Source organism: Sphaerodactylus townsendi, linkage group LG06, assembly GCF_021028975.2.
Source record: "Sphaerodactylus townsendi isolate TG3544 linkage group LG06, MPM_Stown_v2.3, whole genome shotgun sequence".
Lineage (NCBI taxonomy): Eukaryota > Metazoa > Chordata > Lepidosauria > Squamata > Sphaerodactylidae > Sphaerodactylus > Sphaerodactylus townsendi.
In genome coordinates, this window is record NC_059430.1 from 48,748,814 (window position 1) to 48,773,639 (window position 24,826).

Genomic DNA, 24,826 nt, shown 5'->3' on the forward strand with positions numbered 1-24,826 from the left:
TTTAATGGGATTTTCAGTGATTTATATTACTGGGTTGTTTTAGGGCAAACAGAATAAGTGTGTTGCAACCCTGTATTGCAAACCACCTCTATTATCATTTTTCTACAGAATGGAAAATAATATGGGAAAGGGAGGCTCTGTAGATCCAGAGATCCAAAGCAGGCACAGTTTGAACACAGGCCGTTTCTGCATGGCCCAATTACACTGGGGTAGAATTGGGATTGTACATACTGGAGCTATTTTATCCCAGTTTCTGCCTCGGCACGGCTCCCTGCTTCTTCCCCGGAGCTGTGGCAGGACTGGGAGATAATACTCCAGTTCATTCTGTGCGGCCTGGGTTTTTTGTATTTCTCCTGCGAGCTTATCTGCACTTGCATGTACATTCCCAAGGTGTTTACAGTGGGAGGAAATAGCGAGGCGGGAAAAATAATCTAAAAGCAGCACATATATTTTGCAATGCCTGTCATAAAATGTTGCTCTGTGGAGCTCCATGTATACATCCTATCCCATGCAAATGCTTCCTTCTTGTTGGTGCAATTGAAGCTCAGTCGAATAGCTGTGGGTTTATTTGCTAGGGAAATCAGCTCTGAGTTAGCAGCCCCATCCTGCTTTAGGTGATTTGAATATGTGTTTTAAAAAGACAGAGGAAGAGGGAGGAAATATCGCGGGGCAGCACCAGGGCAGGCCTGTGTCAGCACTGGGAGCCATAAGGAATTCACGGCTGCACTGGGATATTTTTCTCGCTCACCCCGGGATATTTTGACCATGCAGAAATGGCCATAGTTTCACCACCTGAAAGGGATAAAGGGGAGGCAGGGCAAGAGGGAGGAGGTTGGTGTGGTATAGGGGCTCAAGCTTGCAAGCATGCTGTTAACTACCTGACAAAAGTACAGAGCTTATGAACAGAAGCCAGAATCGAGCCCTATTTGTTCCAGAAGGGTAGCCAAGTTCCTGCACAGTCAGGGAGGTCTACCCTGCAGGGGTAGTTGGCAAATCAGTGCTCACAATATTGTTCCATTCTACGTATACATTCAGTAATGTTATTTCCTCACCTTTCTAGGAGGGTTGAGATTGGTGAAACCACTCACAGAAGTAAATGTGGGATCAGATTTTATTACTGCATAGGGAGGAGGATTACTCTGACAATTCCAAAAATTTCCCTTACAAGGGCGGTGGGAGGTCATGGAAGGTTTGCTAGTGGTGATCATGGTAAAGGAACATTCTCCATAGTTGAATTCAATTTGGCCTGAGAGCTAGTGTAGTGTAGTGGTTAAGAGCAGGTGAATTCTAATCTGGAGAACCAGGTTTGATTCCCCACTCCTCCACCCAAGTGGCAGAGGCTTATCTGATGAACCAGATGTGTTTCCGCACTCCTACATTCCTGCTGGGTGACCTTGGGTTAGTCACAGTTCTTCAGCACTCTCTCAGCCCCACTGACCTCACAAGGTGTCCGTTGTGGGGAGAGGAAGGGAAAGGAGCTTGTAAGCAATCTTGAGTCTCCTTACAGGAGAGAAAGGTGGGGTATAAATCCAAACTCTTCTTCTTCGAAATTAGAGAGCTTAGTAGGGTATGATTCTCATTAGGATATTGCTTGAAAATTAAAGGACATTGGCACTTTAAAAAAATTAATGTAGTCCGAATTATAGAGGTCATGAACTGTTTAATTCTAGTTGGGAAGTTATCAGAAAGATGGGTATATCCACATGGCATGGACTTAAATATATTAGCGATAGTATTTGTTGACTCCCATTCTGCAGCAAAACAAAAATGATAAGTTGTGTAGACGTGCCCTGTTTAAAATTTAAATATGCTTCCACACAATGGAATATTTAGGGGGAGACAGAAGGAGCTGACACTCCAGGCACCACTTGCATGAGTCATGTGGGAGGTGTGCTTTTGGCTACCCCTCCCTCTCCATCTGGAGCAAGGAGCTAAATTGGGCTGTCTTGCTGTGCTGGTGCTGCCTATCCCTCTTGCACCCTCATCTACCCATCTAAGCCTCTGCTCCCTGTTGCTCCACCTCGTACTTCTGCTGCCCTGCCAGGTGCTGCCAGCAACTTGCCTGTCCACCTCTCCCCCACCCACCAGTCTGAGCCTTCACTGCTCACCATGTCATGCTTCTGCTATCCACCTCTGCTGTTGTGCTCCAGCCTTCCTCCAAGCTCAGGGAAGAGGCAAGCAGGCAGGCAGCAGAAAAGCCAAAGCAGAGGGAGGGCATGTGTGTGGGCAGCGGGCTCAGAGACATGCCTCTAGCATGGATCTGAGGTGCAGCCACTCCTGCTCCCAGTCCTCACCTCCCAAAGCTTGGCAGAAGGCTGAGTCTGTTGTAATTGGCTAGGACACTCAAGCCATCCTATCGCCAAAGTGGCAGGCTAGACCTCCCAGATCCACTGACATCAGAAGGAAGGGTGATTCCTGCCAGATTGTTGCCCTTGCCCTCCCCACAGCTTTATTCAAGGCCTCAATTTACTGGCCTGAAAAATTGGAACCAGGTGTGGGAACAGGACAGGCAGGTATTTAGGTATTTATGGTAACCATGTTGTTGTTGTCTCTAATTTTTTTAACTGATACATAGTAAACCTTATGTAGGCCCCAGTAGGTTCAATGATTGTGAGGGAGGCGGGGAGAGCTTGGTGCCTTTCTAAAGTGCTGATTTGAGAACTGATTGGTGAATCACTTGGGGAGGACACAATTTCAGTTCTTGCCCCCAGATCCATTTTCTGGATAAGCCTCTGCTTGCACATGGCACTGCTCTTTTGGGTTACTTGAGAATGTGTTTAATAAATGCATTCTGCTTTGGAATAATACAGCTTCACTTGAAAATGCATTAAAATATTGGTTTGCCTGATTATTGTGAGGCTGTATAAAAACACTAGCTTAGCCAGAATGCATATTTCTGGATTTTCTGAAATCAAAGGCTTTTCTTTGAATTATTTCACATCTTTATCACAATATGAACGAGTTAACACTGTGCCATCTTCTGATTTCCATTGAAGTCTGAAACACTGGATTCATTTTATGCTGTTGTCAGTATTCATTTCTATCTTTGTCAAAAGAATGAATTATAGCAGCACCATAATGCCAGTTCCTCTTGTTGTAGGCTTTTATGTGTGGCATGGAGATGGTAATCGGAATAGAACATTGTGTAAAAAAAATGAAGACCATTCTGATGGTAATGTTAAAGATGTAAGGAAAATGTGAATACCTGGGGCAAGGAAAGGGGACAGTATTAATCAATTTCCCTTGCACCATTTGTCCTGAAATTAAATAAGCTATCTCATCACAAATATTCACTGTAGCAGCATCACTGTCATATTCATGCAAGAAGAAGGCTGGTATCTCTTGATAAGAAATATGATACATCACTATAACCAAGGCTAAATCATCTTGTTCAATGGTAAGACTAAATATGGTACCTGGGAGGATGGCTGCATTTGGCACTGTATAAGTAACTCAGAAAGGAAATGGGGATGCCAACAAAGGCCAGATTCTATTGTTGATGGTCTACATGTCATACCATGAAGTTACTCAGTAGGTATTAAACTAGAAAAGATATGGACAATTTGTGATTGGCACACCTGCCCCCCCTTCCCCAGTTCTACAAATAGCAACTGCGAGGAAAGGCCTGTATAATACCAGAACGTTAGTAGTGGGGAAACCCTGTCATTTGTGTTGTTTGCTCTTACAAGCAGAACACAGCTTGTATTCTGCAATCTGAGATAAATTGCATCTCTGGAGGATGTAGAAAAATAGTTAGTTTAGGACACCTTCTGTATTTTAGAATAAATTTACAGATAGGTTTAAAAATTATCAGTTATGTATTATCATGTTAATTTTCTATTGTATTTGTTGTTGGAAGCTGCCCTGAGCCTGGCTGGGGTGGGGAGAGCAGGGTATAAATTGAATGAATGAACGAACGAACGAACGAACGAACGAACGAACGAACGAACGAACGAACGAACGAACGAACGAATGAACAAAACAAACAAAGTTGACACTCATCCACTTACTGGTCCAGGCCTGATCCAACTTGGGAGAGCATATATATTTAAAGAGATGGGAAACTGAATCATAGCACTGGTTATCTCCTCTAGTCACATCATACACTTGTCTATGTAGGGATTTATATGTACTAAATTTTTTAATTCACCCTTCCCTTCAAGCATACTCATTTACATTATTTATAGTCAACTTTTTTCACAACATAGTGGGATTTTAGTTACAAAAACTACACAGTAGTATAGACCACTGTCCCTAATAATTTATCCAAGTAAGTTAGTGAACCATTTTATAAAGTGCGTGGTACTGGGAAAGTATGAAAGATGAGCATGAGTATCCCTGTTCTTAATGATATGACTGGACTAAAATCAAAAGAATGTTCAGTTGTTGAGTGAATGGATACAAAAGGAAAGTCCAAAGCTGTTCAGTGCAAATCATACAAACATGGAATGGGAGAAGCATAAATCATGATAAGTTTGAAATTGTAAAACTAGAAATGGAACATTTAAGCATTTCAATCTTGGGAGTGAGTAAACAAAAGTGAACTAGATTGGGATATTTTCAGTCAGAAAATTACAAAGTGTTTTAGTTGAGGAAAAGCAAAAACAGAAGAAATTGACTTGATTTAATAGTGAGGCAAAATGTAGCAAAGGCAGTCAGAAACTGTAATACAAAGTCTGACCAAATAATATCAAACAGATATCAAGGATATCTGTCAACAGAACCATCATTCAAGTTTATGCCTCAACTTCAAAAGTTCATGAGGAAAAAATTGAAAGCTTTTATGCATGTGCCCAGGAAGAAATTGATCATGCACCTAAATAAGATATTCTGATAATCATAAGAGACTGAAATTAACAAAAAAACAAAAAAAGGATCAAAAATTGGTGACAAATTTGGGCTAGAAGCATAAAATGAAGCAAGACAACTCATAGAATTCTGTGAAGACATGTATTTGTTCATTGTGAACACGTTTCTAGCAACCAAATAGACAGTTGTATATGTGGACATCACTGGATGGCCAATATAGGAATCAAATTACATAACTGGAAATAGAAGATGGGGTTCTATTTTGCTCTGTAAAACAAGACCAGGAGCCAACTGTGGTACAGGCTGTGAATTGTTAGTATTGGAAATGAAAATAAAACTGAAGAAATCTGAGTAGTTTTTGAATTTTGCTCTAAAAACTACTCATGCTATTGAGTAGTTGAAGTTGGGGAGGTTGAACACTGAGGTAGAAAAGAAGTGCAGTGCAAATCTACAGTTGAAAATATTCAGATATATTTCAGGGTAGAAATCAAATAATGCCACTCCAGTTTTCCTCAATAGACGAATAGCTACAACTTTCTTTTGATAAATCACACATAAAATTTTGTATTAGCATTTTTAACATAAAGGTTTTCTATTCATTACTCACTAAATTGTTCTCATTGTCAGAATTCTCTAAACATGTCACAAATAATTTAAAGCCTGTCCACGAGATAATTTGAGATTCATTATTGATCAGGACTTTGTCTTCTCAAACGGAGGCTATCCTTTTCATGATAGTGAGAAGACAAGTTTGATGAAAATGATGCTTGGCTTGGGTCCAGCTATTGATATTTCTAAGTGATTATATCTGACCTCACTGTTGTCTGCCACCACCAGCTCCTATTACATGTGCCAACTTTAAATAATGTAATTGGCTTTAGCAACTATGTGCCTTTGATCCACAGCTTGCTGCTTTTAACTGTGAGACTGTACAGTCTGTGCAGCTTGCAATACTGGAATCAATTTATCTAATGAAGGGAGGATGTTTTCAAAAGTCACTGGCTTCTTGGCAGAATCTGTCACAGGATTTGCCACAAACCTTTGTGACGAATATAAAGCAGCTGTGAACATCTCAAAGAAGTGGCAAGAGAGGGTGAATGACTTACATGTGCTTTCCCCAAGCTTCTTGGTTTTATGCTCATGAAAGAACAGGATGCATGTTTTTCCTGTTCATGGACACAATAAGCCTGGAAGCTATATGTGTAGTTACAGGTGGAATGAGCATATAGTTGCCCAATTGAGATTGAAAAGGGGTTTACAGTTTTTATAAATTATAAAAATATGAACCACATTATCATCCTAGAAAAAAAGTCCATAAAATAAGTTAAGATTGTGGATTGGATCTGGACTATGCAAGACATTTATTTCAGTGCAACACAACTTTCCTCTCTTCCCCCTTTCACTGCAGCCCATTGATCTCCCCAAAATGTTGCTCCTACGGGACAGGGAACCATCAGGAACAGCATGAACGGCAAACTGGGAGTCTGCAGCAGGAAGGATGGAAATTACCTTTCACTAATAGAAACTGTAGTCTGGATCCAACCGAGTAAACCAATTCAATAGTAATCTGTCTATAATTTTAATCAACCAAATGCCTTCTTGAAGGGAAGTAGTCAGATGAGGCTCCTGGACCATCATCACAAAAATGACAGAACACTATACAAGCTCATACTATAGATCTGAAGCTTCCTGATTCCTCCATTGCAACATGAAGGCAAAAAATACATTTGACAATACCAATGTTCAAATGACTTGTTTATATCACAGATCTAAATCATATAGTCAAATGTTCAGGTCCAATACACGTTTTTCAAATGTATACAAACAATTTAAAGTTCTAAATAGGGATTTAAACCTTCCCCAGAAGTAATTTGCAATATCTGTAGATATTGTTTGAAAAAAAGCCATACATCAAAAGGGGAATATAGGTGCTGATCCTCACAGGGGAGGGGGAAGTATGTAGCAGGAAGATTGAGGAGGGTAGAAGGAAGGTATACAGTGGAAGGGTTAGGGAGGGAGAATTGTCTCCCTAGTTCCACATCAGTGTTGTAAACCCTGCACTGTTTGTATTCAGCAAAGAGTTATATGTGGCCAAGTAATTCTAAACTTGATACACGGCATAGCAAAAGTACTATGAAAGTATGATGAATCAGGAATGTAACCAGTTCTAAATGGGAGCTACACTTCTCCCTAAAGGATCAAGGAGCAGCAGTGGCGTAGGAGGTTAAGAGCTCATGTATCTAATCTGGAGGAACTGGATTTGATTCCCAGCTCTGCCGCCTGAGCTGTGGAGGCTTATCTGGGGAATTCAGATTAGCCTGTACACTCCCACACACGCCAGTTGGGTGACCTTGGGCTAGTCACAGCTTCTTGGAGCTCTCTCAGCCCCACCCACCTCACAGGGAAGGGCAAGGAGATTGTAAGCCCCTTTGAGTCTCCTGCGGGAGAGAAAGGGGGGGGATATAAATCCAAAAAAAAAAAAGTTTGCAGACTGGTAGTACTCTTGGATCCAGGTTGACTGATGCAAAAGAAGGTAGTGGAGGTCAAAAAGAGTGTTTTTGCCATCTCAGACGGGTTCTCAGTCTATGGCAATTCCTAAATACCCCTTTCCTAATTATTCCTAACATAGAGTTCTCTTTCACTGATGCCAAATAGCAGAACAACAATTTAATAGAACTTTCCACTACTACCCTCAACACTCTCTCTTCTCATTTTGGCCAGTTCAGACACCACTAGCATACATTTAAAGCTAAGGGTTTTTTTTTCCCCCAGCTTGCATCACCTTACACTTATCTACAGTGATGTTCGTTTGTCATGTCATTACATGTTAAGCTGATTTGAAAATATCCTCCTCTAGCTCTTTACAATCAACTATCATTTTCACCATGCTGAGTAATTCAGTATCACCTTCAAATTTAAGATTATTTGTGAATAAACGTAATAGCACTGTTCCTGGTATCAATCCCTGTGGGTCCCCCCTGCTCACTTGCTTCTGCTGTGGGAACTGTCTATTTATTTCTATTCTGCTTCCTGCTATATAACTAATTTTTAATCAAAACCATGATCTGTCCTCCTGTCCTATGATTTCTAAGCTTACTCAGGAGACCTTGATGAGATAACTTGTCAAAAGCCTTTTGGAAGTCCAAGTGTATGATCATTCTGGACTTCACAGACAACTTACTGTTAACAGGAATGCTGAACGTAATAGAACTACTTTCACTACTAGAACTACTTGCAACAACATTTATATGAGTTCAGAAGTCTAGAGTTGCTATACTTCTAGTTGGCTCTATGATCAACTGCTCCAATGCACAGCGATTTATTATGTCCAGAATGCTTGTTTTAATGTCATGATGTAAGCTTTTTGATTACATGTGCAATTTCTGGGACTATTCCATGTGGCTAATGTCTGCAGAGTTTGTGACTGGTACATCAGGCTGGCATACAGCGACCTATCCAGTTATAATAATGAGCCAGAATACTCTCACCCACCGCTTCCCCTTCCCGTAATCAAGGAGCCCCTTCACATGTGAATAGTGGCACACTCTGTGCTCCCCTTCCATGAGCATGTCCACCCCAGGGGAGGAGGAGCCTGTCAGTGGCATCGTTGGAGTGGGGAGCTACCTGTGAATGCCGGGTAGACCCTTTTGGGAGCACCATCCCTGTGACAGTTCAATTCCTTTATGGGCCTGCTGATCATCATGTTATGGGGCAAGTCTCTCTTGGGGGGTTCTGGGTGCCACCTTGGGTTTTGGGCTGTCCCCTAGCCTTCTCCTCATTCCTTTCAAAGGTCAAGGGTCCAATGGTGACTGGGTGTTCATCTTCCTACTCTTGCCCCTCCCATCCCTGGGCTGGTTTGGCTGTTTCGTTAGTCCCCTCTACCCCTTGATGGATGGCAGCCATCTTATCTGCAAAGCCCCTGCCCCACACCCTCCACTCTGATGCTGATGCGCTGCTATTCCAGGTTCACAGACTAGCTTTTTCACTCTGCCTTTCCAGCAAACTGCTTGGGAAGTGGCTCAGCTGTGCCATTGCTGTGCTGTCCCCAGTGCAGCTACCCTCCCCCCCCCCCAGTTCTGCAGTTACTTTATAAAATCCAGTTAATGTGTATCTTGCTTCAAGATGAGCATTTTGTGTGCAGGAATAAGGTTGTAGATATAAACCTTACATATAAATGAATATTTAGACCAATTAAAATATGCAGTTATTATTTTTATTAATTTTATTAATTTGAATATGGGTCAGACCAGTCAGTAGGGATGCATAAATATGCTGTTTTATTTCTTCTTTTTAAATATATGCTATTGTGAGCCTCTTTGCTGTAAGTTTCTCAGTTTATACCATACTTACACTATTTTCATGCCAGTTATATACTGTTTATAGTCAATTGACACACAAATAATTCTGGAAATGTTCAATGTAATGCAATGGAACAGAAAGTGGTGTGAAAATATAGACTTGCAGATTCAGTACACCCAAGGGAGAATCAAAATTGAGATAGAAGTTTTCTAGTTGAACCAGAAGGAATGAGAAATTGGATAGCATCATAATCTGCTAGTAGTTTCAGTCATTTTGATCTTATGCTCTGGGACACCAGCAGAATCTTCAGTGGGGTTTAAATATAGTCAACAGTGAAACTGAAGAAGTATGTATTCTTATGGTTAATCGAGTCAAATGCTCTTCCAGAGCAGTTAGAATTCCATTTGCACACTGGGACATATTTTTTCCAGGAGACAGCAATATACAAGGCCGTTTCCGCATGGGCCAAAAACGGCGGCTTGGGGGTGGTAAAAACACCGCCCCCAGGCCGCCGTCCGCCCAGACGGCGCTGCTAAAACGCAGCAGCGCCGACCTGGCTGCCCTTCCCCTCCTTCAGGGCGGCGTCAGGCCGCCCTAAAAAACAACCCTTTAAAGGGTTGTTTTTGAGGGGACAGTGTCTTCCAGGCGGCACGGTGCGAACAGCACCGCCGGGAACACGCTGTTTCCCCTTCCCTCTCCCACTTACCTCGTCCCTGTCATCGTCCTGCTGGCCTCCTAAGTCCCTCCCTCGCTGTCCTCTGACCCCTGGCGGTCGGAGGGCCGCGTGGGCGGGGCTTAGGAGGCTAGCAGGACGAGGAAAGGGACAAGGTAAGTGGGAGAGGAAGAAGCTGACTCCATCTTGACCGCCTCTCCTGCGGCGGCCTCTGCTGGGCCCGCTCGCACGCTTGCGTGCGAACGGGCCTCCACCCCCACGCCGGCAGAATTCTTGCCGGCGTGGGGGCGCTTAGAGGCCATGCGGAAACGGCCCAACAAAGCATATATGAAGTCTCAGTGCACAAACACATATTTTATAGATCTAACTTGGTAACTTTTTCATCCTGCTGTTTTAGAGTGGAAGGTAATAGTGATTATTTTATTTTAAAGAGTCTGAAATCAACCTTCTGAGTTCAGATTTGATCTAGTTTCTAAAAATGCTGATCACTCATTGTTATTTATCAGTTTAACAGGTGTGTTGTCATGAAGCTCTCTCATTGTTGGAACAGTCATTGCATGTGCATGTTGATGCTCATATAGTTACAACCTTTTTTTTTGGCAAGAAAAGCTGAATTCAGTCAGTGAAGACGACTTTGGAAATATTATCACCCCAGGCTAACTAGGGCCGTTTCCGCACGGCCAAAAGCAGCGACGCGATGACGTCGCAAATTGCGACGCCTCCGAAAAAAAGCGTTCGCACAGACAGGCGGAACTGCGGGCGTCCGCAGCCCCGCAGATAAATGTCGGTTCGCACGGAAGCGCTGCGAAAGCGGCTGCTGACCTCACCATCATGGCCGCTGGAGCAGTTCATCCCTCCCAAAATGGCCGCCGCTACTGCGGGAGATCGTTTGGCAGGCGCCGTTTGAGGACGGCTCCGTGGCGGCTGTTCGCACGAGTGCGCCGTCGATGCGTCACATGGGGAAAAAGAGTGGTTTAAAGCGTTTTCTGAATACGGCGTCTTCGCGCCGGTTTAGCGTTTTCGCGACGGCGCGAATGCGCACCTCCGCCGCTGCGTGTGCGAACGCTCTCGCTATGGCGGTTCTTTTTCCGTTGCCACGACGTCATATTTCGCCCGTGCGGAAACGGCCTAGGTTAATTTTTGCAATATTGTCCTAAGTTTGTTTTTAAAATATTGCCAGCTTGGTGTTGTGATTAAAAACAGCTTGCTACTGAACTATACTTGAGACTGAAGAATGTGTCTGTGTAAATCTTGATCTATTTATGCCTATTAAAGGTTAATAAAGATAAAGATTAAAAACAGCAGACTCTAAATTGGAGAAGCAATTTTTATCACCCCAACCTCCTCTTCCTCTAATTTCCCCGTAAAGCAGAGGGCAGAGTTTGTCACAATATCAAATCTACTCATCCACTTTCAAATCATAGAAGAAAAAGTGGTTGTGTCGATAAAAATGCACTAGAAAAAAGGGAATATTAATTTTTATTCCATTATGGCATTGGCTGTAGAGAGATGTGATTTGATCAAAGTGTAGACGAGATTCTATATAGCTATGATAAGGTTCTTGGTGGTCCATCATTTTTGACATGGAAATTTTTTTTACACGATTTAACAACTGGAACATCTAGACCAGATTACTGCAGTGTGTTGTGCCTGGAGTTGCCCTGGAAGACTTTCAGGATTCTCCTCCTCCTCCTCCTGCTTCTTTAGACCTTACCCATTATCTCCTGTCACAATAGGCTCAAAGCAGCTAACATAATTTCAATAAAACTTTTGTTGTTTTAATCTATATTGCTGCATAGGTTTTAAGGGGTTTAAGTTTTATGTTGTTGATTTGCTGTTCGTTAGAACAACCGTATTGTGAGCTGCCTTGAGCCCTTCGGGGATGAGGCGGCCTATACGTTTAACAAACAAACAAACAAACAAACAAATAAAATCAACATAATAATAATAATAATAATAATAATAATAATAATAATAATAATAATAATAATAATAATAATAATAATAATAATAATAATAATAATAATAATAATAATAATAATAATAATAATAATAATAAAAAAGTCTGGCACTTTAAAATAATACTAACCCATGAAGAGGAGTAACTAGAATTACAATACCCCCACCAAACCTACATTACATAGTAACCATTAATAGTAAACAAGAGGGTGTGGGGAGAGGAGGGGAGGAAAGGGAGACCAGCTGAGATGGATAAGATCTGTGCCAGTGCCTGAAACTGAAAGATGATATCTAAGGTAAACTTGTATATATTTATCTCCATATTTATGGTAAATGCCAATTTACCATACATCTAGGTTTCTCCTATTCCATCTCATCTGTTAATAAATTTTAATTCTGTTTGTTGAACCTGCCTTAGTATTCTTTGGTGCCTTGATAACGGGATTTGCCAAAAGTTAAATAATGGGTCTCTTTCCTTCTGGGGAGTCACCTCACGCTAACATACCAAGCAGCTCAGTCCCTGAGAAAAAGCTGGGAATCTGATCAGCTTAGAGTGTATTTAGTCTGTCTCAGTAATTTAAGAAGGTGAGGGGGTCTCTCTCACCATCACTGCTGGCTTTCACCAACCATGACAGAAACTGCCAGACTCCTGTCAACTTCAGCCTGGGAAAAAAAGCTGAATCACTAGTAGTAGACAAGGCTGTGGCAAGAATGCTGACTGGACTGAGTTTTTGGGGACCATGTCACTCCTGTCTTGTTCTATCTACTCTAGTGCCGACCTTGAAAGCCCAATACAATTTTGGGCCAGGCAGCAAACTCGAAGGTCCTTTTCTCGCTTAAGAACTGATCCAACTACTCTGGTCATCATCAAAGGTTTTCTGTTGGATGCCCCCGCCATTTGAAGCTAGATATGTGCCAAATGGTGGCCATGTAGGTCATGGTGCCAAATGGTGGCCCTCCCTCCCCACAATGATTATATATGTTTAAAAGTTTATCAGCTAACTCTATAATATCAAAGGTGAAGACACTATGAGATATTCTTTTCCAGTTTCTAATTTTTATTTTACATGTATGCTGCATCAGAAGAGCACTTAAATTTTATTTTAATTATTATTTTCCTATCATATTTCAGCTGTTGCATTTATATCAGCATCCCAGTTATAATTACCACTATATGGAATGAAAATGAAAAGTGCTTAATTAGGCAATTGTTTCATAGACAACTAGATAATTAAGGCCCTGGGCAAAGATGCCTAAACGGCAAAAAATAAAATAGATTAAATAAAAGATAGAGGAAAGATCGCAGCATGAATTTTTTTAAAAAATGGAATAACTACGACTATGTTAGAAAGGAAAATGTACTCTGGAAAATAATCTTTAAGTTTAGAAGTGGTAGCGAGGAAGCGGAGAGAAAGCCTGGCTTATTTGTATGTCATTTATTTACAGCATTTTAGCTCACATTTCTCTAAAATTGGACTTAAGACAAGTTGTAATGATATTTTTTTTTAAAAAAAGAAGGAGCTGCTGAAGAAGTTCTGGATCTAGAAATGATTGCCCTAACTATCATGAAGGAGGGAATAACCAGTATGTGTCAGTCAGAAGAGCATGACTGTTGAATGGGTCAATACTGGGAGAAGCACCTGAAGGAGTTCTTTGTCTACAGGAGTCTGCCAAGTATTGCTATAATCTATTACAGAAGCTTATCCTATCAGAGGTAAGGCTGTCAGGTAGTTGCAGCTCATCTTTTATAGCTGTCATCTCCAACTTAATAGAAGTCTCTCTCTGTTGATGATGATTGTATAGAATCATCTTCGTCACAGAACTATCCTACATTCCAGTGAAGTCAAAGGTCTTAAAAAGTCAGATGACAAAATATTTATTTATTTATTTAGATACCCGACTTTCCTCCCCATGGAGCCCCAAAGCACCACCATTCTCTCATCTTCCATTTTTATTATCACAACAACAACTCTATGTGGTAAATTAGACTGAGAGTTTGTGATGTGTCCAGCATCATCCTAAAAGCTTCTATGGCAGTGTGGAGATGAAATTTAGGTCTCCCAGATCCTACTGCACCGTGCTGGCTTTCAAAAAACTAATCTCTTATGGAAAGCCTTTATTAATTACTAGTGATTACGGCAAAGGATCAGTTCCATCAATGATAACTTATTTATGTGGGCTTTATGCTGCTGATAGTACACTGATACTACATTTTTGCTATTATGTACATAATTTTTTTCTGTTTAGTGTTTCAGCTGGGCAGACAACCACATGCTGGAACTCTACAGGACTCAGCTGGGTAGACGGCCACATGCTGAACATCCCTTCACTGCCAAGGTGCGCAAGCCTTGAATGTCCCCACCTGGGCATTCCGCCATGCGGCTTGCTCGACCCTGTAAATATGTCGGAGAGATTCCCCAAAGAGGGGTAGCTCCCGACCTCTCCTCCCACACAGATCAGTTTTCATGTGCAACCTGCCCGCCTGGCTATGACAAAGAATGCATGCATTAACAGTATCCAAATGTCTTGAGGGAGAGGTGGGTGGGAAGCTTGTCATCATGTGCTGGAATAATGAGGGATGGGCGCCCTTCCACGCCTTATAAGGAGCCCACCTTGCCCCTTCCAATGATGCCACATCTCTGGGGTGTCCCCCTGGCATTCCCCCCCTGGGCTTGCCTGACTCTCACCTCCACCCTCCAAAGGGGCGGAGGCCTCTCAGCTCCCCCCTTGTGCTAACCCCCTCCTGGTCAGCCTATATGCAGCTGTTCTTTCTTGAAACTGCGAGGATCTTGGTCAGAAAGGTAGAGTGCTAAAAATTGTGTTAGTTTACAGTTGGGGTTACCTTGAGTACACCGTTAATTACGTGAACTTAAACAAAGTTATACTATTTGAAACCTATTGACTAGAATTTAGAAGGGTGTAATTCTGATTTAGGATTGCACTGCAGGGTCTTAGGGAACAAACCTAAACAGGTTTACTCAGGAATGGCTAGTGTTATTCTTTGGGGCTTCCTTTCAGAAAGCATCCTAAGGATTGCATCTTTATAGCACTTCAGGAAGAGCTTGAATAATATTGCCAAAGTTTTTACTGACCCTTCCTATTGCCTGACATATAGCAGTTAAACAACTATACATTTTCCTACATGAAGATGTGGTAAGGAAAACTAAGCTTCGGACTAGGTGCGCAAACTCCAGACTGGGAAATTTCTGGAAATTTGGGTATGAAGTTTGGGTTTGGGGATGACAGGCAATCTCAGTTGAGTATAAAACACTACAGCCCATCCACCCGAACATCCATTTTTCTCCCGAGGAACTGATCTTTGTAGTAAGAAGAGCAGTACTAATTCTGGGAGATCTCCTGGTACCTCATGGAAGTCGGCACCCCTATCTCAGATAATGGGGTTATTCACAACTGTTACCATGTAATAAAAACAGTCAGGATTGGGAGACCCTTTGTAAAGGATTCAATGGTGTTGATGGTAAAGTAACCTTGAGTGCATTCCACAGCCCGGGCGATGGGCCAGCTTCATCGGCGGAGACTTTATCTTTGCGCGGGAGATGAGGACTCCGTTCCCATGGGAAGCAGGAAGGGGGATGGGGTGAATAGAGTTATAACCTGTGCTTCTGGCGGGAAGTGTCATTCCTGCCACTGCGTGTACTTGAGCTTTCTAAGATGTCTGAATAAACGGTCTTTTTCACCAAAGAGCCTTTTATTTCTGCTTCTATGGAATTCCTTACATTGTGGCAGGAATCCTTAATCCATCTATTTTACTAGTGCAGTGGACCTCTAGTGTCTCGACATGGAGAGGTTGAATGTTACTGCGGAAGGTGCGGTAGCCCCCAAAGAGGGCTCCGACCTTTCCCTTCTGGATCTGGAGAAACCGGCAGGAGAACGGGCCTCGCTGGTGGCTCTTTCCCGTTCTCGTATCAGCACGAAGTCTTCCTTTACTCCGTTGGAGCGAGGGACGTGGCAGCGACCATGGGGACTTACATGAGTCGTTTGGGGCGCTGTCTATGGATCGAGCGCCTGTGGATCGGATCTCTACCCGTTTTCGTGTGGATTACAAACCTCAGATGCAACCTGTCATGGAGGAGACGGGCCTGACCACCTTTCATGCGGCAACCCAGGAATCCATTGAACGGTTCCTGGACTCGTATTTTGGTGATGCTCCCAAAGAACCACCGTGGCACAGCACTGGGGCCCGTCCGAAGGACACTGGGACTAAACCTGGGATTGGGAGGGGATCCATTACCCGTCTTCCAATTGGACCCCCCCCTGATCCCGGGCCAGCAACCGCACCTGAGGTGCCCCGGGGAGCCACCGGTGGCTACGCTGTCTCCGATGTCTCGCTTCCAGACGACGAAGAGTCCGAAGAAAGCCTGCATTCCCAGCCGGATCTGTTCCCTCTTCCATCGAGAGGACTGGGATGAGGAAGTGGGGCGACTGCGAGATGCCCAAGCAGCATGGAACCGTGGAACGCCAGCTATGGGAGGAGGAACGGGCACAGTTGCAGCAAGAGCGCGAAAACCTGCAGAGGGACCCGGGACCAGCAACGCAAAGAAGTCCAACTTCGAAGTTGGACCGTGCCAAAGATGCGCTCCAGCGGCAATATGCGCAGAATCTGTCAGTCCATGATAAAGTCCTGGAACACTCCAGACTGGATTTACAACGGCAACGCGAAAGCGTTCAGGCCCTGCGCACGCAAAGTGAGCTCACTGCAGCTTTTAAACGGGACGAACTGGCTAAATTGGAACGAGAAAAAGCTGCTCTGCATGCGCACCAGGATGCATTGACCCGCAAGGAGAGGGAGCTGGCTGCGTTGGAGAGGGAGCTAAGGAGGCAGCAGACCAGGAAGCCCCAAGTTGGAGTCTATGCTGTTACTGATAATGCCGGCGCCAGGGCCGCGCACCTGGGTCCTGCCACCCAAACGCCAGCGGCACCGCCAGCGCCCGATTCCGCCCCCCCCGTACAACAGCTGCCTGCCCAACCTGCTCAACTCCGCGCGAATCACGCCGCCCCAGCAGGCGCCAAGAGCCGTGGAACGGGGTTACTATAGGCTCCCGATACCAGCCCGTTTTGATGGGACCGCTTCCAAACTTCCCTACTTCATTTTGCAACTCAATGCCCACTTGGAAGACTATGATGATTTATACCGGTCTGAGCGCGAAAAAAGACGGGACATCGGCTGAGTGCTGGATGGGGCGGCAGCCGACTGGTTAAGTGACTCTTTGGATTTGCAAGATGAAGATTCTCGCTACGGTGCCGCATTCCTCAAGCCTTAAGAGCGCGCTTCAAGATCCAGGCGCCGGAATGAAGCTATCCGCACCATCAAAACTATCCAGCAAGAGCAACCGCCCGTTTGCAGAATTTGCCCGTGAATTTCGTGCGGCGGCTGCTGGACGTCCTCCTGAGTGGGGTGAACGCATGAAGGGCGAATACTTCTCGGATGCTGTGGACGGCAAGCTGCGCTGAAACGGTGTTTTTAATTGGTTCCTCGTACTATTGCAGATTGGATCCAGTTGGGATCCCAGGTGGCGTCTCGTTTGGAATACGCTCGTGCCGGAGGCCACCCACGCCCAAAACCCGCCACTGCGCCACCAAGCCAAGCCCAGCAGCTACCGAAACCACCTCTGAACGCCGTCGCCGACTGGGATTGTGTCTTTACTGCGGAGGGCCAGGTCATCTAGCCGCCAACTGTCCCAAGAAACAAAAACCAACCGCTCCAGCTACGCGCACTCCTTCTGCCAAGCCACCACGCAGATCGGGGCCGCCTCCGACGGACTCGTCTAAAGCGGTCATCGGCGCACCCAGAGGGGGAAGCAGCTGTTTGCCTTTCTTCAGCCCCCATGGACATGGGCCCGACTCCTGACGCGGTGAGTGAAGGCAGCGCTCCCATTACTGTCCAAGCATTTCTGGCCAACCCGCTAAACACACTCGCATTATAGCCTCGGCCCTTGCGGATTCTGGCTGCTCCCATTGCTTAATGCGGCCCCAGGTGGCAGAGGAGCTAGGTCTGGACCAAATTCCCCTGGCTAAGCCCATACCATTCACCCAAATGGACGGCAGCCCCTCGGGAACGAAGGACCGGCCCAGTTCAAAACACAGCCGGTTCTCCTCCGTTGTGCCGACCATTGGGAGAAAATTAGTTTTATTTTGGCGCCAGTGGCCAAACACTCCATAGTTTTGGGCATGCCATGGTTATTGTTACATGAACCAAAGTTCATTTGGAAAGAACGGATCTTAGAATTCACTGACCCTCCCTGCGGTGAACACATGAATTGGAAGCCCAACTTCTCCTGACACACCCCCCTCCCTGGCTTCTTCAGCGATTGCTCCCGATTCTATTGGCATCCCACCTGCGTATCATGATCTAGCCAGAGTTTTCAGAACAGAATGCGATCAGTTGCCACCCTGCACAGAGACACTGACTGCAAAATCGTTATACAACCAGAGGCTTAACTGCCTAAAGGTAGAATCTACCGCATGAGTCCCAATGAGGAGAAGGAACTTCGTGCCTTCTTGGACAAGAACCCTCGCTTCGCCCGAGGTTCATCACGGCGGGCTACCAAACACACACACGCGCTGCTCCCGTTTGTTTGTAAAAGAAAGATGGGTCTTCACGGCTTTGCACGGATTATCGAGGTCTCAATGCGGTCTCCCCTGTCCAATAAATATCCTTTGCCCTTGATCAAGGACCTTTTAGATGCACTTTCGGCAAAGCATTTTTACTAAATTGGACTTGAGAGGAGCTTACTACAGGGTCAGAATTGCTGAAGGCTATGAACACTTGACTGCGTTTAACACAAAGTTTGGACAGTTTGAATACTGGATAATGCCATTGGCGGGTTAAGTGGGGCCGCCTGTGCTTTTATGGCCCTTATCAACGAAGTTCTCCATGATTTATTGTACAAGGGAGTTGTGGTATACTTAGATGACGTTTTAATTTACTCACAAACCATAGAAGAAGAGCATGGGAAACATTGGTTTAGGAGGTATTGAAGCGCTTGCTCATTCAACTCTCTCTTTGCCAAACTCTCAAATGCTGTTTTCGCTGAGCCTCCATTGACCTAATGCCTTGGGTTACTGCCGGATCTCGCCCGAGGGGCTTGAAAATGGATCCTGCTAAAATTGACGCATTGATCCTCAATGGCCTACCCCCACCAACCGCAAAGAACTCCAATCTTTTCTTGGGTTTTGCTAATTTCTAGCGTGACTTTATACCCCCCAATTAAGCTGAACGGACTCTCCCTCTCCACAGACCTCTGCCTGCAGCACTAAAGGTAAAAGATCCACTGTCCACGCCAAGCCCGGGGCCCCCCTTTCTACTGGTCTGAAGAGTGTGTCAAACAGCCTTTCAACTCTTAAAGTCTGCTTTTTACCACTGAACCTATCCTAAAAGCACCCTGACCCAGATCTCCCGTTTGTGGTTCGCGTGGATGCCATCAGACAAAGCTTACTAGGGGCAGCCCTGTTGCAGAGAAAAAAAAAAAATAAAGATGGTAGGCTGGTTCCGTTGTTGCTTATTTGTCTAAGAAATTTACTCTGGTGCTGAACTCAACTGGACTGTGCAGGGGATACAAAGAGACTACGCGGCCATCAAGTAGTAGCACTCTCCCACTTGGCGCCACTGGCTGGAGGGGGCTAAACACCCTTTCAGGTTTGGTCGGATCACAAAACCTGGCAGCTCTTTCCACCCCTCAAGATGTCCGCAAAACAACTTACGTTGGGCCGATTTCTTTTCTCGTTTCTCTTTTTCAGTCCATTTTTTCCCGGAAAACCAATAAACTGGCTGACGCGCTCGCCTACCCGGGGAGGGGGGTGGAGCTGCCTTACGAGACATTCCACGCACTGTTCTCTCCCCCTCCCAGTTGGGGCTGGCTGTCACCCGATCTCAAACGTCCACTCCTCCTCCACCCCATTCCTAGTCTCGTCTCTCCTTTCCTGCGGGGAACTTCGAGGAGGCGGGGCTGCACGAGCCTCAGCGGAAGAAAGTGACTCCCAATTGCGTTTGGAGAATGGAGTTTGGCGGAGGGAATGTTGGTGCGATGCCTCCCCTCCGCCATAAGCAGGTTCTTGAAGCCTGCCACGATGCCCGCTCGGCTGGACATTTTGGCTTTCTGAAAACTCTGCATTTGGCCCGCCGGCAGTTCTGGTGGCGCGCAATGCGCAAGGACATTGAGGCATATATTAAGGGCTGCTCGGTTTGTGCAGAAGCCAAAACCATCCCGGGAAAGCCCCATGGGCTGTTGAAACCTCTCCCGGTGGCCTCCCGCCCTTGGGAAGTCATCTCCATGGATTTTTATTACAGATTTGCCCGAAAGTCATGGCAACACGGTTTTGTGGGTGGTGGTAGACTTATTTTCTAAACAAGCCCATTTTATTCCATGTGCTTCCATCCCCTCCGCTCCTAAGTTGGCACGGCTGTTCATTCAACATGTTTACCGACTCCATTCCGCCCCCGTTAAGGTGGTCTCCGACCGCGGCCCCCAATTCATTTCAAAGTTCTGGAAGGCGTTTTTGGGGTTGTTGGGGGCCGCCCCGGCAGTCGCCGCCTTACCACGTTCAAAGTGGCGGTGAGGCGGAGAGAACGAACAGAACCCTAGAGCAGTATTTCACGTTGTTACACCAACTACCACCAAGACAATTGGTGCGAGCTTATTCCGTTTGCGAATGCGCCTATAACAATGCGGTTCATAGCAGGTACAAAGAAAACCCTTTGAAATTGTGTCTGGTCGCTCCTTCCCGCCATTGCCACAACTACCCGCGACAGCTTTGGACCCTCCAGAGTTTCAACAATGGATTTAGATCCCTAGCCGAGGGGTGGAAAAGCGGTCAGACCGCCCACAACAGGCTAAGGACTCCCAAAAGCTGCAAGCGGATAAACACCGCTCGGATTTCCCTCTGCGTGTGGGCGCTTGGGTGTATTTGTCTACCAAAAATCTCAGAGACGTGCATAAATTTTTCCAAACTTGGCAAAGATTCGTGGGACCTTTTCAGATTACTAAAGTGATTAATGATGTCACTGCCGATTGGATTTGCCTAACTCTCTTAGTAACATTCATCCTGTCTTCCATTCCAGCTTGCTCAAGGAGGCTCCCGCTTCCGATGCCTGGCACGACTAGCCGGAGAGGCCCTCACCGAACTATTATTGATGGCCCACAAGCACTAATGGGAAATTGACGCTTATCCTGGACTCTGCAGCTTTGTCGCGAAAGCGCTTGCAATAATTTGAGTCTCTTGGGTGGGATATTCCTCTGGGTATAATCAATGGGTTTATTCCGAAAATATTGACGCCCCCACCCTTATTTCTGCTTTCCACCGCGCCTTTCTGCATAAACCTGGGGGGGGAGGGGTCTTCTTGAAGGGAGGCAGAGTGTAAAGGATTCAATGGTGTTGATGGTAAAGTAACCTTGAGTGCATTCCACAGCCCGGGCGATGGGCCAGCTTCATCGGCGGAGACTTTATCTTTGCGCGGGAGATGAGGACTCCGTTCCCATGGGAAGCAGGAAGGGGGATGGGGTGAATAGAGTTATAACCTGTGCTTCTGGCGGGAAGTGTCATTCCTGCCACTGCGTGTACTTGAGCTTTCTAAGATGTCTGAATAAACGGTCTTTTTCACCAAAGAGCCTTTTATTTCTGCTTCTATGGAATTCCTTACACCCTTCAGTTTAATTAGAGTTTAACAAAACATGATTGACTTAGTGTTTTATACCTATTGCACACTTTTGGAACAGCTCAAAATTAAATTTTTAATTGAGATTGTCTTTTGTTCAAAAAAATGTTTTTTGAACCTGAATTGCCCATGACTGACATCCCAGATACAAACTTAGGCCCTTTCCGCACGGAGGAGGAAGGGCTTGGGTCGGCGTTCTGACGCCGACCTGACGACGCTGGGACCGTCCACATGGACGGTCCCAGAAAGAACCGGGAAGACGGCACCGCTGGGTGCCGTCGCCTGGTCGACTCACCTGCTCTCCGGCCCTCCGGCGCGTCGCCGGGGGACACGCCTCCCCTGCCCTGCGCGCCTGCTTCCGTGTCGCAGAGCAGGGGAACGTGTCCCCAGGCCCCAGCAATGCGCCGGAGGGCCGGAGAGCAGGTGAGTGAAGGCAGGGAGTGGGGGGGAAGCACCGGGAAGCCGCTGCTGTTTGCATGGCAGCGGCTTCCAGCCGGCGTTTTCAGAAAAGTGCGCTTCCCAGCGCACTCTGAAAATGCCGGCTCGGCTGCAAAGCAGCTGCGTCACCTGTGCAAATGGCGGCCTGGGGACGGCGTTTTTGCCGTCCCCAGGCCGCCATATTCTGCCCGTGCGGAAACGGCCTAAGAGTCTTCATTTTTCTCCCTTTCCAGCTAGTTCTCTGTCTATGATTCATGCCATTGCTGGATTTTCAGTTTGAGCTTTCCCATCTCTCATATGTCTTAAGAAGCCAACCAGTCTGAGACTACCAGTAGTATGAAAGCTATGGTTGTGGTTGGTAAGATTCTGATCTTCTTCCATCTTGTTCCACTGAGCTCTGCTCTGCCTCACTCTGTCTGTATATAGAACATGTAAGATAGAACATTTCTACTTCACATTAATCTTCCAAGATTTTAGTTTCATAATAAATAAAGCTGGTGTTGCCAACAATTCAGTGGGAATTTGGCAAGCATAAGCATTTTATTGATGTTATTCTTTTTTTCTTTTTTCTTTTTACAATAAATCTATTAGAACATAGTCAGGCCATTGAAACAATAGTCTTGAAGCTATAAGTATTTCATTTCAGGCTCAGGAAAACAGAATCAATGTTTTTGGATTATCTAACAGTGACCTCTAGCGGAAAACCTTCATTAACATAGTTGATGTTCATTCTGACTGCTAAAGCAATGGACTTTTCCACAGTTTTCAGATTGTCATGACACCCACAGTTATGCACTTTTATTTATTTATTTATTTATTTATTTATATTTTAGATTTCTAGGCCGCCTCTTCCCCGAAGGGCTTAAATTTTATTTGCTACAGAGCATAATGCACGGTATGTCATGAAGATACCAATAGTATAAGATGTTGCTATGTTTATGTTTATGTACTTTTAGCTTGTGAAATGAGCTCTGGTACTACTGGAGTACATTTTCTCAGTTTGCAAAGTGCCACGAGTTGTTTTATTTTGTAACTATAAACTAAGATAGCTACCCATATAGAAACAGAAATGAAAAACATTAATAGGTTTAGGAAATTTCAAAGGAAACCCTCCCAATGATCTTAAGAAACTCTATGGAAAACAATGCTATGACATTTCCAGGAGCCTTATATTTTAATGTGCTTTAAAAAAATCCATCATTTCAAGAAGGAGAAGCAAAAAATTGTGAAGGGCTTAGTCCTCAACAAGCAAAAACCTGCACTGTTATAGATGCCAGTATGCCTTTGTTTCATCTTCAGTCTGCTTAAAGGACTGAACTTCCTTATTGCCTTGCAAAACCACAACTAAAATAATTTCTACAGCCTGAAGCTGTTTGACATGGATAAAGTGCTTCGCACATACACAGACTGAATTGCTTTTGTTCTCAATGACTCCCATAGGCTAGGCAGATTGGTGCTGTTAACCAATCAGAGGCCAGTTGTTAGGCAGCACGTTCTATTTTTAGCATGCCTAAATACACATGCCCAGAGGCGCAGACAGTTTCACAATAAAAGATAGGAAAATGAATGTCAGCAGAATAAAGCCAACAATTTCTTGTGTTTCGTAAAAGCATCTTAGCCCTTGAATATAATCTGAAGAAAGAATCAGAGAAACCTTTGTTGCTCTCTTTTTGCAGAGGAAAATTGTCAGATCTATTGTGTTTTGAGGTTTTCCTTATTTCAAAGAAAAATAATTACTAAAAAGTATGAAATAAGCAGTATGAAAGATGTATTTATATTTTGATTTTTAATATTTTTCTAGAGCAAAACACAGCAATACCTACATAAAAATCTGAGCAATATGTACTGCTGGAATCTTAAAATACAAGAGCAATCCCAGTTCATGAAGGAGTTTCTGATAATGGGGCTCATGTGAAGTCAGAATTTCTAATTTTTACAAATTTAGGAAACAGAAATACTCCAGTTTTATATGGTCTCCATTGAGCAATATTATCTTGTAATAGTTGAATTCAATCATAAATAATAAATTTAGTGTAGCAGCTTGCTCTTAAAATTAAGCATGTTTTATATATTTTTGAATGAATGCAGAATAGCTTAATCAAATTGATATGTCCCAGTTTGATATCAGTTCGGTATCTCAATGTTCCAGGCCAATAATGAAACAGAGAGGCAAGAGGTCAAAAGAAGTAAGCTTCAGTTGGAGGACTGTGTTACCTCCTTGTTTGGCTCCTCCTGAGTGAAGCACTAATATGGTTCACACTTCCTATTTTTATAGGAAATGTCATGGGAAACAGAATACATACAAAAATTGTAAAATACATCTGTGTTCTTCAGAAGTAAACAATAAACCAGGAATTCAAAATAATAGAAAACAAGAGGTTAATTTACATGGTAAAATCACAACATCTTAGGATGGATAGGATCTTTGGGCTTTGATGTGGGAGAGGCATCTTTTCGAAAGGGGGATTCCTTTCCTTTCCAAATGTTTGTCACCCTGGCCTAAAATCACAAGGTTAGCTGCCTTGTAGCTGACAGGTAACATATATATTTTCATATTCTCTAGTATTTAACACAATACCTACCTAACCAGGACAGAATTATACTGGGCAATACTTATTCATTTAGGAATAATAAAAATTGTCCAAAGCAATGTTCAGTAGTAACACCAAGAATGGAATGGAGATCATTTCTAATCTGTTCTATTTCCTTTAAGATTTTTGCTGGTCTCGATCTATCAAGCTGCTCCCTGACCGTCCGTCCCCCCCCCCAGGACAAGACTGCCATGTAGTAAATTTGGAGGGTAGGGTGGCTATTTCCATGGTTAAACAGTTTTAAAACCACTGGCATCCATCCTGTTGTTTTGTCTTTTGCGATCTAAATGTGGATGAACCTTACCATTATATAAATGCCAGCATGTAGTCAGCAATCAAGACTGTTGGTTGGTATCTGCTTTTTTTTAAAATGAGCAGACTTAA